Here is a 16,518-nt window from a genome sequence, read left to right on the forward strand (position 1 = left end):
ATGTTCTGCCCCCCACTTTGGTGAGTGGCATATGTGGTCTTAAAGCTAGTAAGCAGACATCTAAGAGGCATCAGTTGGTCCCAACCCACCGGGAACAAAGGAGAATGAAGACCACCAAAGACACAAGGGAAAACATTAGCCCAAGAGACAAAAAGGGCCACATAAACCAGAGATTCCATCAGTCTGAGACCAGAAGAACTAGATAGTGCCTGGGTACCACAAATAACCACCCTGACAGGGAATACAACAGAGAGTCCCTGACAGAGCAGGAGAATAGTGGGCTGCAGAACTCAAATTCATGTAAAAAGACCAGACTTAATGATCTGACTGAGACTAGAGGAACCCCAGACAATTTGACCCCCGGACTCTCTGTTAACCCAGAACTAAAGCCATTCCCAAAGCCAAGTCTTCAGACAAAGATCAGACTGGACTATAAGACATAAAATGATACTCGTGCAGCGTGTGCTTCTTAGTTCAAGTAGGTAAAAAAAAAAAAAAAATTGCAGATACACAAGACTAAATGGACAGCTACTGCCCAGAGGTGAGGTAAGAAGGCTAAAAGGGACAGGATCTGCTTGAATGGACATGGACAAGGGGGAGGGAGTGTGCTGTCATATTATAGGGGTGGCAACTAGGGTCACATAAAAATGCATGTATACATTTTGGTATGAGAAACTAACTTGAGCTACAAACTTTCACCTAAAGCATAATCTAAAAAAAAAAAAGGCATTATTGACTCACCTTTCTTGGTGGGCAGATTTCATGTCGTGTGCTTACATACATTAATTTCAAGTCACAACAGTACAGCTAAATGTATACTATCATCCTCGTTATGCAAATTAGAAACTGAGACTAAGAAACTTAAAAAAAAAAAAAAAAAACCTAGTCTATTGCAGTGGTGGAGCTTGAACTTGGCTAGTTCCATAACTCCATACTGACTATCACTCAAAGACTTTAAGAGTTCATTTTCAACCAGTTATTCCAGCCTATCCCTCTCCCCTCCATGCCACAAATCTTATAGTTCAGACAAATCACAACTCTTCACATGTCAGCATGCTGCTCTCTACGCACCTAATGCCTTGGTTAAAATTTTACACATCAGTCAGAGCCCAGTTCACATTACCACCTTTCCTAATACCTCCAAAACCTCCTCATTCTGGTTTGCACAGCACTTTGTTTATACTTTTGTCACAGTACTTTTATAGTGAACTTGTATTAGAGATGTTACATCTGCCTCAACTCCTAGGCTGAGAACTCACTGACAGGCCAAGAGCCATGACTTACTCATCTTTCCTGTGCCTAACATGGATCACGATATCCAAATAGGTGATAATAAGTGTCATGGACTGAATCGTGTTCCCCCAAAATATGTGTCAATTTGGTTAAAACATGATTCCCAGTATTGTGTGGTTGTTCTCCATTTTGTGATTATAATTTTATGTTAAAGAGGATTAGGGTGGGATCATAACACCCTTACCCAGGTCACATCCCTGATCCAAGGTAGAGGGAGTTTCCTTGGGGTGTGGCCTATACCACATTTTATCTCTCAAGAGATAAAAAGGAAAGGGAAGTGAGCAGAGAGGGGGTCTCATACCACCAAGAAAGCAATGCCGGGAGCAGAGCATGTTCTTTGGACCTGGGGTTCCTGCACAGAGAAGCTCCTGGTCTGAGGGAAGACTGATGAGAAGGCTGACAGAGAGACAAAGTCTTCCCTTGGAGCTAATGCCCTGAATTTGGACTTTTAGCCTACTTTACCGTGAAGAAATAAATTTCTCTATGTTAAAGCCATCCACTTATTTCTGTTATAGCAGCACTAGAAAACTAAGAAAACAAGGTTCTCCTGTTTTCCTATAAGTTCACACTTAAGTTCTTCCACATCATGATTATAACCTCTATTTCTAGTCTCATCTCTCATTCTTCAGGTACCCTAGTCTTCTGAACCAACAGAACCTTTGTGTTTCTCAAAAAAAGTGACTCCAACTTCCAAGATTTTGTTTCATTCATACTTTTCCCTTGTACACATTAGGCTATTCCTTTCTCAACTCTAGTATTCACCTATAAAATCCTCCCTACCTTTCAAAATTCAACTTTATTGCTACCGCATACAGGAAAAATCCTTGTAAGCTCATGTAACGTAAACCCTTTTTTTTCTCTATATCCAACGATCTTTAAAGGTATTTGTCAAATGCATTACACACAGTTTATACTGTGAAGATTATAAGCACTCTAAAGAAAAAAATTATGATATTCTTCCTTTCATCCCCCACAGTTATAGCACAAGGTCCTGCCAGTAAACGTTTATTTGATGATGACTTAACTTGAATCCATGTGTTATAAACTACAAGGGTGTAAAATATAATAACATAAAATAAATGTTCTCCCTCCCTACCTTCTCACTGTATTTTGCATTGGCATAAGGGAATTACATTGTATTACAATCATGGGTATGAATCCAAGACAGGGAAATGGTTGGTCAACCTCAATGATGGACAATGTCCAAAATGTGCAACTGAAATAGCATACAACAGAAGCATGCTACAATTCTATTAAACAAGTGAAAATTTTTTCCCTACAGTTAATGTATTCAATAATTGACACTATTTTGATATTTTACCAAAACTGGCTTATTTTTTATTTGTTTTCATTCTTCTTCTTTCCCATATAGATCGCAAACCTACCTATGAAAGCACAGAAGAAAACAAGTCACAAAGATAATTGAAAACACTCATCTAAGCACTATCTGGTGAGGGAGAATTTTAGACATCAGATTTGGAGTATCGTGGTCCTAGTAGGAGCCTTGGTAGCACAGTGGTTAAGAGCTTTCAAAGGTCAGCAGTTCACATCCACCAGCCACTCCTTGGAAGCCCTATGGGGCAGTTCTACTCTGTCCTATAGGTTTGCTATGAGTCGGAACCAACTTGATGGTAATAGATTTTTGTTTGTTTGTTTTTAGGCAGGGCCACTAGACTTCATTATTTTAAATTTAGCAACAAGACCACACCAATGATAGATATGGCTGTGCCAGATTATGTTGGCCAAAAGCCATAAATCATCTGATGTATCTTCTTGTTGTTGGTAGGTGCCGTTGAGTTGGGTCTGATTCATAGTGACCCTATGCACAACAGAACGAAACACTGCCCAATCCTGCGCCATCCTCACAATGGTTGCCATGTTTGAGCCCGCTGTTGCAGCCACTGTGTCAATCCGTCTCATTGAGAGCTTTCCTTTTTTGCTGAACTTCTACTTCACCAAGCATGATGCCCTTCTTCAGGGACTAGTGCCTCCTTACAACATGTCCAAAGTCCATGAGACAAAGTCGCCATCCTCATTCCCAAGGAGCATTCTGGCAGTGCTTCTTGCAAGACAGATGTTTTCGTTCTGCTGACGGTCCGTTATATATTCAATATTCTTTGCCAACATCATAATTCAGAGGCATCAATTCTTCTTTGGTCTTCCTTATTCATTGTCCAGCTTTTGCATGCAAGGCAACTGAAAATACCATGGCCTGTGTCATGCGCAACTTAGTCCTCAAAGTGACATCTTCATTTTTTAATACTTTGAAGATGTATCTACCTCCCTTTAATTCTGATTCAAGGATCCTCAAGCAACCTTGTGACTGGGATTGTTATTTAGCTTCCAGTGTTGCTCTACCTTTAGTAAAGGAAGTGCTATATATACAAATCCTGAGTTTTCAGTTCTTTATGATCAAATTCTTCATTTACCATAGCAAAATATTCATTTTAATGGTATGCAAATGTTGGTATATATAACAGTAATTTAAATTGGATCTTATAAATGTCAAGCAGAAAAATTACAGGAAAAAATTAGTAGCATAATTGGCTGAAGGGATTTATGTTCAACTAGAATGAACAGAGCAGCTCGAGAACACAAACTAAAGTATTATGATGACATCTGCAAAGACCTGGAATTAGAAAACAAAAGGGAAGAACACACTCGGCATTTCTCAAGCTAAAAGAACTAAAGAAAAATTTCAAGTCTTGAGTTGCAATATTAAAGGATTCTACCAGGAAAATATTAAACCACATAGGAAGCATCAAAAGAAGATGGAAGGAATATACACTCACCGTACCAAGAAGAACTGGTGGACATTCAGCCATTTCAGGAGGTGGCATATAATCAGGAACCGATGGTACTGAAGGAAGAAGTCCAAGCTGCATTGAAGGCCCCAGGAGTTGACAGAATACCAATTGAGATGTTTCAACAAACAGATGCAGTGCTGGAAATGTGCACTAGTCTATGCCAAGAAAATTGGAAGACAGCTACCTGGCCAACCAACTGAAAGAGATCCACATTTATGCCTATTCCAAAGAAAGGTGATCCAACCAAATGCAGAAATTATTGAACAATATCATTAATATCAAACGCACGTAAAATTTTGCTGAAGATCATTCAAAAGCAGCTGCAGCAGTATATTGATAGGGAACTGCCAGAAATTCAGGTCGGATCTAGAAGAGGATGTGGAACCAGGGATATTACTGCTGATGTCAGATGTATCCTGGCTGAGAACAGAGAATACCAGAAAGATGTTTACCTGTGTTTTATTGACTATGCTAAGGCATTTGATTGTGCGGATCATAACAAATTATGAATAACATTGAGAAGAATGGGAATTCCAAAACACTTGATTGTGCTTATGAGGAACCTGTACATAGATTAAGAGGCAGTGGTTCAAACAGAACAAGGGGATACTGTGTGGTTTAAAGTCAGAAAAGGTGTACATCAGGGTTGTATTCTTTCACCACACTCATTCAATCTGTATGCTGAGCAAATAATACAAGAAGCTGGACTATATGAAGAATGAGGCATCAAGATTGGAGGACGACTCATTAACAACTTGCGTTATGCAGATGACGCAACTTTGCTTGCTGAAAGAGAAGAGGACTTGAAACACTCACTGATAAAGATCAAAAACTACAGCTTTCAGTATGGATTACACCTCAACATAAAGAAAACAAAAATCCTCACAACTGGACCAATAAGCAATATCATGATAAATGGAGAAAAGATTGAGGTTGTCAAGGATTTCATTTTACTTGATCCACAATCAACACCCACAGAAGCAGCAGTCAAGAAACCAAAAGACTCACTGCACTGGGCAAACTGGCTGCAAAAGGCCTCTTTAAAGTGTTAAAAAGCAAAGCTGTCACCTTGAAGAGTAAGGTGCCCCTGACCCAAGTCATGGTGTTTTCAATCCCCTCATTTGCATGTGAAAACTATCCAATGAATAACGAAGACTGAAGAAGAACTGTCGCCTTTGAGCTGTGGTGTTGGTGCAGAATATACCATGGACTGTCAAAAGAAGGAACAAATCTGTCTCGGAGGATTCACAACCAGAATGCTACTTAGAAGCAAGGATGGCGAGACTACGTCTCACATACTTTGGACATGTTATCTGGAGGGACCAGTCCCTGGAGAAGGACATCGTGCTTGACAAAGTAGAGGGTTAGTGAAAAAGAGAAAAACCCTCAAGCAGATGGATTGATACAGTGGCTGTACCCATGGGCTCAAGCATAACAACGATTGTGAGGATGGTGCAGGACCAGGCAGTGTTTTGTTCTGTTGTATACTGGGTCACTATGAGTCAGAACTGACTAGAGGACACCTAACAACAATGACGACATATCTTTTTCCTCATGTTTTCATGATGGAACTTTCGATCAAGAAATGCTTTTAGCTTATTCCACCCCTTCAGGTGCTTCTTACCACGGGAGGGGCAGAGACTCATCTAATTGGCAAGTTTGAGAGAATACACTAAACATGCCCAATTCAACTCCTTTTTCTCAGCTCAGTTCTGCCTGTGGAGAAGATGCATTTGGGACTGTTTTTATCCATCACGGATGTCCAGCTGTGCCAGTGGCTGGAAGGGTATAACTGCCTAATTTAGAGGCAAAACCCATTCTATCTGCACATACAACGCATGTTCTTCAGTTCACCCCCTATCCGTAATAAAACTGGCACTTTGATCTCCATCTGCCTAGCACCTGTGTCTGTCTCTCAGAAGTTTCTAAATTCTGAAGGGGATGATTTCTATGATTTATCCAGCCTCTAAAACCCCAGCAGAGCTGTCTTTTGAAGTGGAGGTAGAGATCTGCACAGATTATGTGCTATAAGGTTGCCTATTCTTATTCATTCATTTGATAAATATTTATTAAACACCTACTGTGTTCCAGGTATTGTCTTAGGCAAGGGCTATGACAGGGAAGAAAAACAAAACTCACTCTCTGAGGAAACCAACACTAAACACACATCGTGTCGAGGTGAGGGTTCATCAGTAGGGACGCAGAAAGAGGAATACATCTGTGGTTTCCCCTCGTGGATTTCTGATTCTAAATTACAGCATTTTAATATACTGATTACGGTAAAAATAATAAAAATAGTTAATATAAAACCTGTCAGCCTCAGGTAGAACAGCCAATGCCATGTCTTGATCGTTACTACAGCTCAGTCTGTTCACACTGAGAATAGGCACTATAGTCTTTTCTAAGTCTAAACTTTAAGAGTAATCAAGATAAATAGGATATAAGATGATTTCTTAAAAAGCAGTAGGAAATTCTACTAAATATTGTTCAGTTACTTCTTTAGAATAAAGAAGTAACTTCGTTTATTTTTAATCTCTAAAATCTCAGTGATAGAGTTTGTTTTGTCAACTGTATGACACTGAGACGTTTAAATGAAAAGGTCTTTTAAATTCTACTTTTGGCATTTGGTAGGTCATTATTGTAAGAAAAAAAAGTGCCCAAATATGTGCTGCATAATAGTCAAGGGTATGAGCTTTTGGCAGACTGGTTGATTTTATATTCTGTCTCCTGGGCGACCTTAGACAAGTCATTTAAGCTCTCCGTGCTTAAGTAATATGGCGGAAAGAATACAATATGGGGAAATGAAGAGTAAATGAACAACACATGTAAAACGGAGACACTAGAACCTCACATACAGAAAACACTCAAGATGTGTAAAATCTGATCACTACTGAAAATTCTTGAAGACTAGCATGATGATAACATTTCAGAAAAAAAAGTGATAGTTTTAAAAACAAGCATATCTGACGGAAACATATGGCAACATCCTATTCTCTTGTTTTTCTTTCCGTAAAATTGAGATGATTTAAAAGTACATTTTCACTTACAACCTGTGTTACTTATAGCGTAGGCTAAGGTATGTTTACTGAATCTCTTGCAAGGGGAGAACTCTGGTGAGGTTCAAACATCTGCTTCTATGCTTACCAAGGTTTTCTGAAGTTTTATAGATATTCTCTAAAGCCAATCCTTTCTAATTTTTTAACGTTAATTAACTTTTCAAAATTTAAAATATGCCATCGCATTTAGTTACTTTTCAGTTATTTTTCATCATAGCATTCAAATGAAGCTCGGGTCAAAATTAATAATATGGCTCGCATGAAGAATAGTTGGGGTATACCTAAGATGTATCTGGGGATAAACTCAGGAAAAATACTTTGTATTTAAAATGACAGATTCAAGTTGCTATAAACCTAAATATATTTTAAAGGCATTTTAGAAAAGATCTGAGAGTGGGAGATAAGATCTGAGAATAGAAGATAAAACTCAAACTATGGAAAAAATTAATGGCACGTGTTTACAAACTAAGTAGGTCAAATAGAAATCTGGATGATGGCAACAGGCATTACTAAATAATTCTGGAGTATTATTAAAGATAAGCCTTAAACCAAAACGAAACCCACTGCCGTGGAGTCGCCTCCAACTCATACAACCCTATAAGACAGAGTAGAGCTGGCCCATAGGGTTTCCAACGCTGTAAACCTTTACGGGAGCAGAAGCCACATCTTTCTCCTGCAGAGCAACTAGTGGGCTTGAACCGCCAACCTTTCAGTTAGCAGTTAGGCTTTTAACCACTGCACCGCCAGGGCTCACATAAGCCTTATATCTCTTGATAGTCTTTGAGATACTTACAAACTGAAATGTTTTATATTTAGGAATTTCAAACTCTACAAAGTGTACACTCTTTGTTTTAAAACTGAATAGAGACAACAGTTGACATGGAGAGCAAATGGTCAGGGGACAACCTCCAGCTGCACAAAACTCACAGACATACTCAACTAGTACAGCACACATCTTTCTACAACATTCCTGGTATGAGGAAATTTCCAGACACACTCATGTAAATAAGATAAGCTAATGAGCATTTCTGAAATTACACTGTCAAATACATTAGTGTAGATCAAGAAAACAATGGGGTAATGCTTGTAACTAATACCACTAAGAAAGAAATCTAAAATTCCTGACTGCTTGGTTTATAAGAAGAAAATATCTAATCAGTTTAGTAGCATTGGAATGCTGGCAATAAAGTTTGCAAGTGAATCAAATTCAGCAATCATTTATTAAGGGCTTATGTACAAGGCACTGTGCTCAGCACTTAGATGAAGCAAAAGCAAATCAGGCTTCACGTTCTCACGTGCATTATAACTCCGGCGAATGCCAAAGCTGGCACCAAGTAAGGCCATTCGCTTCCACAAACTTTTCCAGCTCAAGTTTTTTTTCCAGTCTCCCGGCAATCTTCACTTATGGGATGTTGTTCTTGTTGTTTTTCTTAGAAAAGGACTTTCCCCACCCTTGTTTTTCTGTCTTATTTTATTCCTATTTTTAATTCATGCCATCTTGTTGTATTTTATGAATCCTAAGTTGCCTTAAAACCATTCTGGTCTGAGGCGGGGTGTAAAGAAACAGAGGAAAAAAAAAAAAAAAAAACATTTAGAGGAAGAAAGTCAAGTTGAGATACCCCAGAACATACTTGAAAGTAAAATTTTAAAATGTCAAGCTCCTCTTATTCAGCCCACACACTGCCCTTGGATCAGAAGATCTCAATTTTAATCCTACCTCAGTAGCCATGGAGCCCTGGTGGCACAGTGGCTGAGAGCCATGGCAAGCTATGGCCGCTAACCAAAAGGTCAGCTGTTCAAATCTACCAGCCACTCCTTGGAAACCCTATAGGGTAGTTCTACTCCGTTCTATGGGGTCACTGTGAGTCAGAACCGATTCAGCAGCAACGGGTTTGTTTTGTTTTGTTTTGTTTTTCCCAATAGCCATGAAATTCTAGGCATTATTCTAAGCCTCACTAAGCCTCCGGTTTTTAATCTGTAAAATGAGGATAAAAACAACCAAGTCGTGGGATTCTGTTTGCATATCATGTAAGAGATGTGCAACAAAAATAAATTTTATATCCTTCCTTTTCAAATTCATTAGTTGTATTGTCTTCAAAGTTGAAATAAAATGCAAGTCAAAAACATGGTTTGCCTTGTTAGCAAAAACAGATGTAAAATCAGAATGCAGAAAAAACAAAACCAAAATAAAGTTAAAGATCCTGACCACATTTTCCTATATTTACTACACTGACCTCAAATACTTTGCTTTCGCTATTAAAAAAAAGTGGTTTGTTGTTGTTGTTGTTGAATTTTTTTTAAGAAGAAAAAAATAAATTTTATTTCCTCTGAATTTCTGCTTCTTGGTTAGAGTACACATGGCCCCTAAGTATATGATGTGGCGTGGTCAGGGGCCATAAGAAAGAAACCACAGGATAAGCATTTTCCTACTGTATTACTCTAAAAACAATCACGACAAATTTTTTTATATAGAAATAGCACAGAGGCATTATAAAGTAGAGTGCAAGATTTCCTTGAAATTTTTTTAATACAGCTTCAGATATCAGTGATAACCTTCACTTAAAATAGACTCTTTCAGGAAATTATCCCCAAATGGATCTACATGTCAATGAAGTCCCTACCAAAGTCTCAGCAGGCTTTTTTTTGTTGTTTTCCAGAAATTGACAAGCTGAATCTAAAATGTTTATGGAAATGGACAGAACCTACAGAAGACAAAACAGTTTTTAAAGGAAGTAAAAAGTTGGAGGTCTTTACATGACCTAATTTCAAAATTTACTATAAAGCTGCAGTAATTAAAACAGTGTGGTACTCCCGTAAATAGAGGCGTGGAGATTACTGAAACAAAACAGAGCTCAGAAATAAGCCCTTAAATTGTACAGTCAATTGATTTTTGACAAAAGTGATAAGTAAATTTAGGAAAAGAATGGTCTTTTCAAAAACGGTTCTGTAACAATTGGATATTCTATACAAAAAAAAAATGATTTAGATGTTCGTACCATACACAAAAATTAACAAAAAATGGGTCGTGCATCTAAACGTATGAGCTGAAACTATAAACTTTAAGAATACAATATAAGAGAAAAAAAATTGGAACTTTGAATTAGGTAAAGAATTCTTAGCTATAACATCAAAAAATCTTTAAATGAAAAAATTGATCAATTAGACTTCACAAAATTAAAAAAAATCTTTTGCTCATCAAAACATGATTAAGAAATGAAAAGACTAGCCACTTACTGGTAGAAAATTTTGAGAAAACATATATATCTGATAAAGGATCTATATCCAGAACATATAAAGAATTCTTACAGTGCAATAAAATAAAGTTGAACAATTCAATTAAAAACAGGCAAAAGATTCAGACAAATGGTCAAAGAAGATTCCTTAATAATGTAGTGACATTTTACCAACTTGGGACATTTTCACTATAGTCCATAAATGTCTCATGTATTTTAATTAAATCCTTTCTTTGTAAACATGTTTTAGTGCTATTTTAGCAAAAAAGCACTAGTAAAAATCAAATGAATCAAAATAAATTGTACCACCAACTGCTCTGGAGAGCCTAGAAACAAAAATAGATAAGTTTTTAAAAGCGTTTCTTACCGCTGGGTGAGTACATAAAACACAAAAAGCATCAATTATCAGGGACAATTACAACTGAAGCATACCATCTCACTAAAAGGAGACCTTGTGGTGCAATGATTAAGGGCTTGGCTGCTAACCGAGAGGTTGGTAGTTCGAATCCAAGCAGCAGCTCCACAAGAGAAAGACCTAGTGATCTGCTTCCATAAAGATTATAGCCAAGAAAATCCTACCGGGCAGTTCTACTCTGTCACATGGGGTCACTCTGAGTCAGAATTGATTTGACGGCACCCAGCAACATCTCACTAGATTTATACTAAACCAAACCAAACCTTCAGTTGCAGCACATCCTGTTTTGTTTCTATTAGCCCAGAATATTACTTCTTACAATCAGAAAAATATTGAAAATTTAAATATGCAATTCTGTTCTTCCAAACAAGGATTGTTCTCTATATCTGTAAGTTATATAACTTATGAAGCAATTTAATGGGCACAGAATAACACATAATCATATTTCGATTATTCAGGGTGGTAGAAGAAATATACCACTGAAATCTACAAATAATCTAAGACCCCATTAAACACATCACATACAATCTTCTTGCCTATTAGACAATTTTCAGAGGCTGCTTGCTAGTAGCAAAATAATCTGAGTTTTACCCTTTCGCTATTTGACAAAGGTTCTAAAGCATCAGTGAAATGGCCAAAGGGTGGCAACATGAGGGAATTAAGTTAGAAGTAGCAAAGTCCCTTAATAATCCTCAAAGTCTTCTATGTCTTGAATAACTAAGAGTTGAGTGTTGCGTTTGCAAATAAAAAAAAAATTGGAGGGGATCTTTTCTCTGGAGTTTCAGCCCAGATCAGAATTTTACTGCCTTTTGCCCAAGGCCATTGCAACATTTCCAGAGTAAAGAAAAAGTACAGTGTGATCCTTAATGTGACTTATAAAGATCAAAGTAGAGCAAAGAGGATTTCAGAGATTTAAAATTCAAGTAACATTTCTTACTGTCTCCATATTTTAGCATTATTTTATAAAATAATTTTCACTCTTGTTTTTCTGAAGTGGCCAGGTAATAAGTAATATATGACTGTGTGTTCCTTGAGGGTGGGAAATGTGACTGGATTATTACAATTCCAGCACGTGACATGGAGCCTGGAACACAGCTCTTAACAAAAGAAACAAAAAAGAAAGATCCTTCATAAAGCCCATTGCTTCCACAACACAGAATTTCTGGACTCCGTAAGTACAGAATAGAAAACAAAATACAGAGAAGTGTGTCTTATTGCTGGTTAGGTGCTGTTGAGTCATTTGACCCCATATGACAGAGTAGAACAGCCCCCTAGGATTTCTTGGCTGTAATCTTTGTGGGAGTAGATTGCCAGGTCTTTCTCCTAAGGAGCCACTGTGTGGGTTAAAACTGACCACCTTTGGGTTAGCAGCTGAGTGCTTAACCATTGTGCCACCAGGGCTCCTATTAGAGAAGTTAATAAGCTGGTAAAAATCAGATGAATCACATGGATTAAAGCATTCATTTTCCAATCTTCACAACAGCTTTATGGGCTATTATTATCCCATGTCAAATATGGAGGGAAGGGTGTCACCATGGTGGCTAATGCTACTACCAACTCATTGCAGCTGCTACTGCCAGTGCTCATAGACAAATGTATAGGATCAAGAACTCAGATTGTGTTCAAGAAAGACAAGGAAATTGTTGGCACACGTCGAGGATTTGATAACTTTTGAAATCACACTAGAGGGAGGGAGGATTATTAAATTAGATAACATTTTGCTAGGAAATAATATAATAATGCTGGCTCCCAGAAGAGACGGACCTGAAGTAAGAACAGATTTCCTTAACTTACGGTATATTCTTGTTTTGATTTATAATGGCAACAAAATGGAGCTTTCTCTTTTTACCTTTTAATGTTTAGATTCTATAAATCTAAGTGTATCATTAAAGAGAAAGCCTTTAAAGATGCATTGTAAATGCCAGTTTTTGTAAGTTAACTATGATTATCTTGGAAAAAGTAGAAAATCATTTGCAGCTTAAAGACTAAAATAAAGGAGTTTTGTTTAAAAAAAAAAAAAAAGGGGAAAAATGAGGTTTGGAGACCATAAGTAACTTACTCAAAATCATGCAACTAGTAAGTCATAGAACTGGGAGTCAAACCCCTGCCTGTTGACTCAGTACTCAGAGTTTTTTCTGCAGTTGCGCTGTCCAGAACAGCAGTCACCAGCCAAATATTGAGCATTTGAAATGCAGCTAGTCTAAACTGAGCTGTGCTATAAGTGAAAAATACATCGGTATTTTGAAAAAAAAAAACTGTCCAAACAATGCAAAATAATTCTCTAATAATTTTATATAAATTACACATTGATAATATTCTGGATATATTGGTTAAATAAAATGTACTACTATAATTAGTTCCAGTCTTTCTTTTTTATGTTTTTAATGTGGTTATTAAAATTTTTTGAAGGAGCTCTCGCGGTGCAGTGCTTAAGTGCTCAGCTGCTAACCAAAGGTAGATGGTTTGAACCCACCAGCCACTCCATGGGAGAAAAATGTGGCAGTCTGCTTCCATAAAGATTATAACCCTGGAAACCCTATGGGGTAGTTCTACTCTGTCCTATAGGTCGCTATCAGTCAAAATTGACTCGACAGCAATGAGTTTATTAAAAAAAAATTTAACTACACATGTGGCTCATATTACGTTTCTATTGGGCACAAAGAAAAAATATACCTTTTTCTAAAAAGCAGACAAATAAAGAGATACTTCCACTGGGTAGTGAAGTTGAGAGAAAGGAGGAAGTTGTTTTGGACTGGCAGCATTCAAGTAAAGACTGAGATGCTCCTGATGGGACTTCTGGAGCAGGTAGAAGGTAGTCTAATAGTTTCCATGAACAATTCCATCTCCCCTTCATGACTGTTTCCAGTTAATACATTCTTTGGGTATCCTGTGGTTCACAACTTACATGTACTTATACTTGCTGAGTGAAACACAGGAAGCTGATGTGTACAATAAAATAATAATGATCAATAATCATAGCTCTTATTACAGCTACATAATTCTGCAGCCTATATAGCATCCTTTCACACATCCATTACACTGAATTTCCCAACAATCCTATGGCACATATATCTTATATTTGTATTACTATTTCAAACAAAGAAACTAAGATTAAAGAAAAAAAAGGTACACCATTAATCAGGGAAGGAATTAGGACTACGCCCCAGAGGTCTTTTTAACATCCCTTTCTGTTTTAGTCAGGGAATGAATCCATGGACGTTGGACTTGCAAAACCTTGGGTGTTACTGAATACTACAATCCACCGAAAAATAGTACATATATTATGAAATTTTTAAAACAAGTAAAATTGCACTAATTAAAGAAAAAGATAATATAATTCATTGGAGCTTGGACAGGAGCAGACATCAGAATCACTTGCAGATTTTATTAAAAGAGATTGAGGGGCCCAGGCTCAGAGTGTCTGATTCAAAAGGTCTCGGGTGGGAGCCCAAAAATTTATATTTCTAGCAATAGTTTCCAGGTGATGTGGATGCTACACAGTATTTTGCAAATGACTAATATAAATTGATGCAAGTTGTAAATCAAAATCTATTAAGAGTACCAAGGGCACATTTTAAACTAACATATACACAGGGTACTAAGGTGGATTTCCCAGATTTTAATCCAATTTATCTTATAGAGTTGGGACTTGTTTTGCAAAGAAAAATTTAAAGATGTCTCCAGCTTATTCTAATAATCTCCAGATTTGGAAATTAATAGTCTAAAATTATCAAGTGAGCAAATAAACTAAGTTTCATTCCTTTAACTAGATACAGTAAAAAACTAGGTTAAGAAATACAGTCCATCTTCATTGTTTGTGGATTCTGTATTTGCGAATTCGCCTACTTGCTAAAATTTATTTGCAACTCCACACCCAGTGCTCACGGTGCATTTGCAGTTATTTGCAGACATGCAGAGCAGCAAAAAATATGAGTGAGTCTCCTGACATGCACATTCCCAGCGGAGGTCGTGCAAGTTGACACACTGCCTTCTTTCAGCTCTCATACTGTAAATAATTGACCTTCTTGTGGTCTATGTGGTGTCAAGTTTTTCACATTTCTATGTTTTTTGTTTTTGTTTTGTTTTGTTTGTTTTAGTGGCTCAGCTCTTTAAAATAGCCCCCAATCGTAGTGCTGAAGTGCCTTCTACTGTTCCTAAATACAAGGAGGCTCTGATGAGCCTTATGGAGAAAACAGATGTGTTAGATGATTCATTCAGGCATGATTTATAATGCTGTTTGCCAACAATATATATTAAACAAGGTATCTTTAAACAGAAACACACATAAAACAAGGTTATGTATTGACTGGCTGACAAAAACGTTGTGACCAGAGGCTCACAGGAACCTAACTCTGCATTTTCCCCTAGGAGCAATGGTTCAGTATTTGCTAATTCCATGTTTGCATCAACTTTATAGAACATAGCCACCACAAATAACAAGAATTATTTGTATTACCTCGTGTCATGGATTGAATTGTGGCCCCCAAAAATGTATGTATCAGTTTGGCTAGGCCGTGATCCCCAGTATTGTGTGATTGTCTACCATTTTTTCATCTGATGTGATTTTTCTATGTGTGGTAAATTCTATCACTATGATGTTAATGAGATGGATTAGTGGCAGTTATGTTGATGAGACCTACGAGATGAGATTGTGTTTTAAGTCAACCTCTTTTGAGATCTATAAAAGAGAGAAGCGAGCAGAGAGACAGGGGACCTCATACTACCAAGAAAGCAGTGCTGAGAGCAAGACGTGGAGAAGCTCCTAGTCCAGGGGAAGATTGATGAGAAGAGCCCTCCTCCAGAGCCAACAAAGAAAGAAAGCCTTCCCCTGGAGCCCACCTTTTGGTTAGCAGCCAAGCTTTTAACCACTGTGCCCCCAGGACTCCATTTTAATATACAGATGATTTAAATTTTATATATAAATGTTATATGTGTGCATCAAAAGCACCAACAAAAAAGTGCCTCAGAATGCTGTATTTTTGCTACTGAATGACCTGTAAATAAAATATAGTGGTATAGAATGTATAAATATATAAGAGGGCATGATGATCAATGAAGTCAGACCTAAATTCACTTCCTAACTCTGCCACTTTCTGTGTACGAATTAAGGCAGTGACTTGATCTCTCTTAGTTTTTCTTTCTTCACCTATAGAATGCCCCTCAATACCTATTTTGCTGGCAGCAGAAATGATGTACCCAGGATTTCATGTACTTCTGCTTTCCCTTATAATATTCATCTGCTCTTCTCTTTCTGTGAAAAGTGACTGTCTAGAGATTTCTGCCTCATAGGTATTTCTTGGATGGTAAGACAGACTCATGAACCAACAAGTTCCAAGAAAATGAGTTTTAAAATCTACTATGTATTAAGCCAAATGCATAGAACACCCAAACAGATGAAACAAATTTGTGTAAAAATAACAATCTCATTTAATAACTTATTTCTGATTATGCCCTTGATCTGTGCTCAGAATGGTGCTATAAGTGTATTCCAGTTAATCCCAAAGATATAATAAAAAAGAAAAATTATTTGTAGTCTAATTACAAATATTTATCTCAAAAATATATTTTGTACATAGTTAAAGTTAGCATATTACAAAAACAGAAAATAACTGAATTTGCTATATATATGAGCACATCAATTATCTGGACTTTAATTCAAAACAAAACACCTGTGGCAAGAATGAAAAAAAGGAAGAAGAAAACGTGCCATATAA

General features: G+C 37.1%; 1 protein-coding gene and 1 pseudogene across 7 annotated transcripts in view; one reads left to right on the forward strand and one right to left on the reverse strand.

Annotated features, from left to right (window-relative positions):
* Positions 1–16,518, reverse strand: part of FOXP2 (forkhead box P2) — a 636,455-nt gene that overhangs the window by 499,146 nt on the left and 120,791 nt on the right. The gene's annotated exons all lie outside the window — the stretch shown is intronic.
* LOC126081563 (U6 snRNA-associated Sm-like protein LSm5) lies at positions 12,339–15,035 on the forward strand (annotated as a pseudogene).

Source organism: Elephas maximus, chromosome 8 (assembly GCF_024166365.1).
Source record: "Elephas maximus indicus isolate mEleMax1 chromosome 8, mEleMax1 primary haplotype, whole genome shotgun sequence".
Classification (NCBI taxonomy): domain Eukaryota; kingdom Metazoa; phylum Chordata; class Mammalia; order Proboscidea; family Elephantidae; genus Elephas; species Elephas maximus.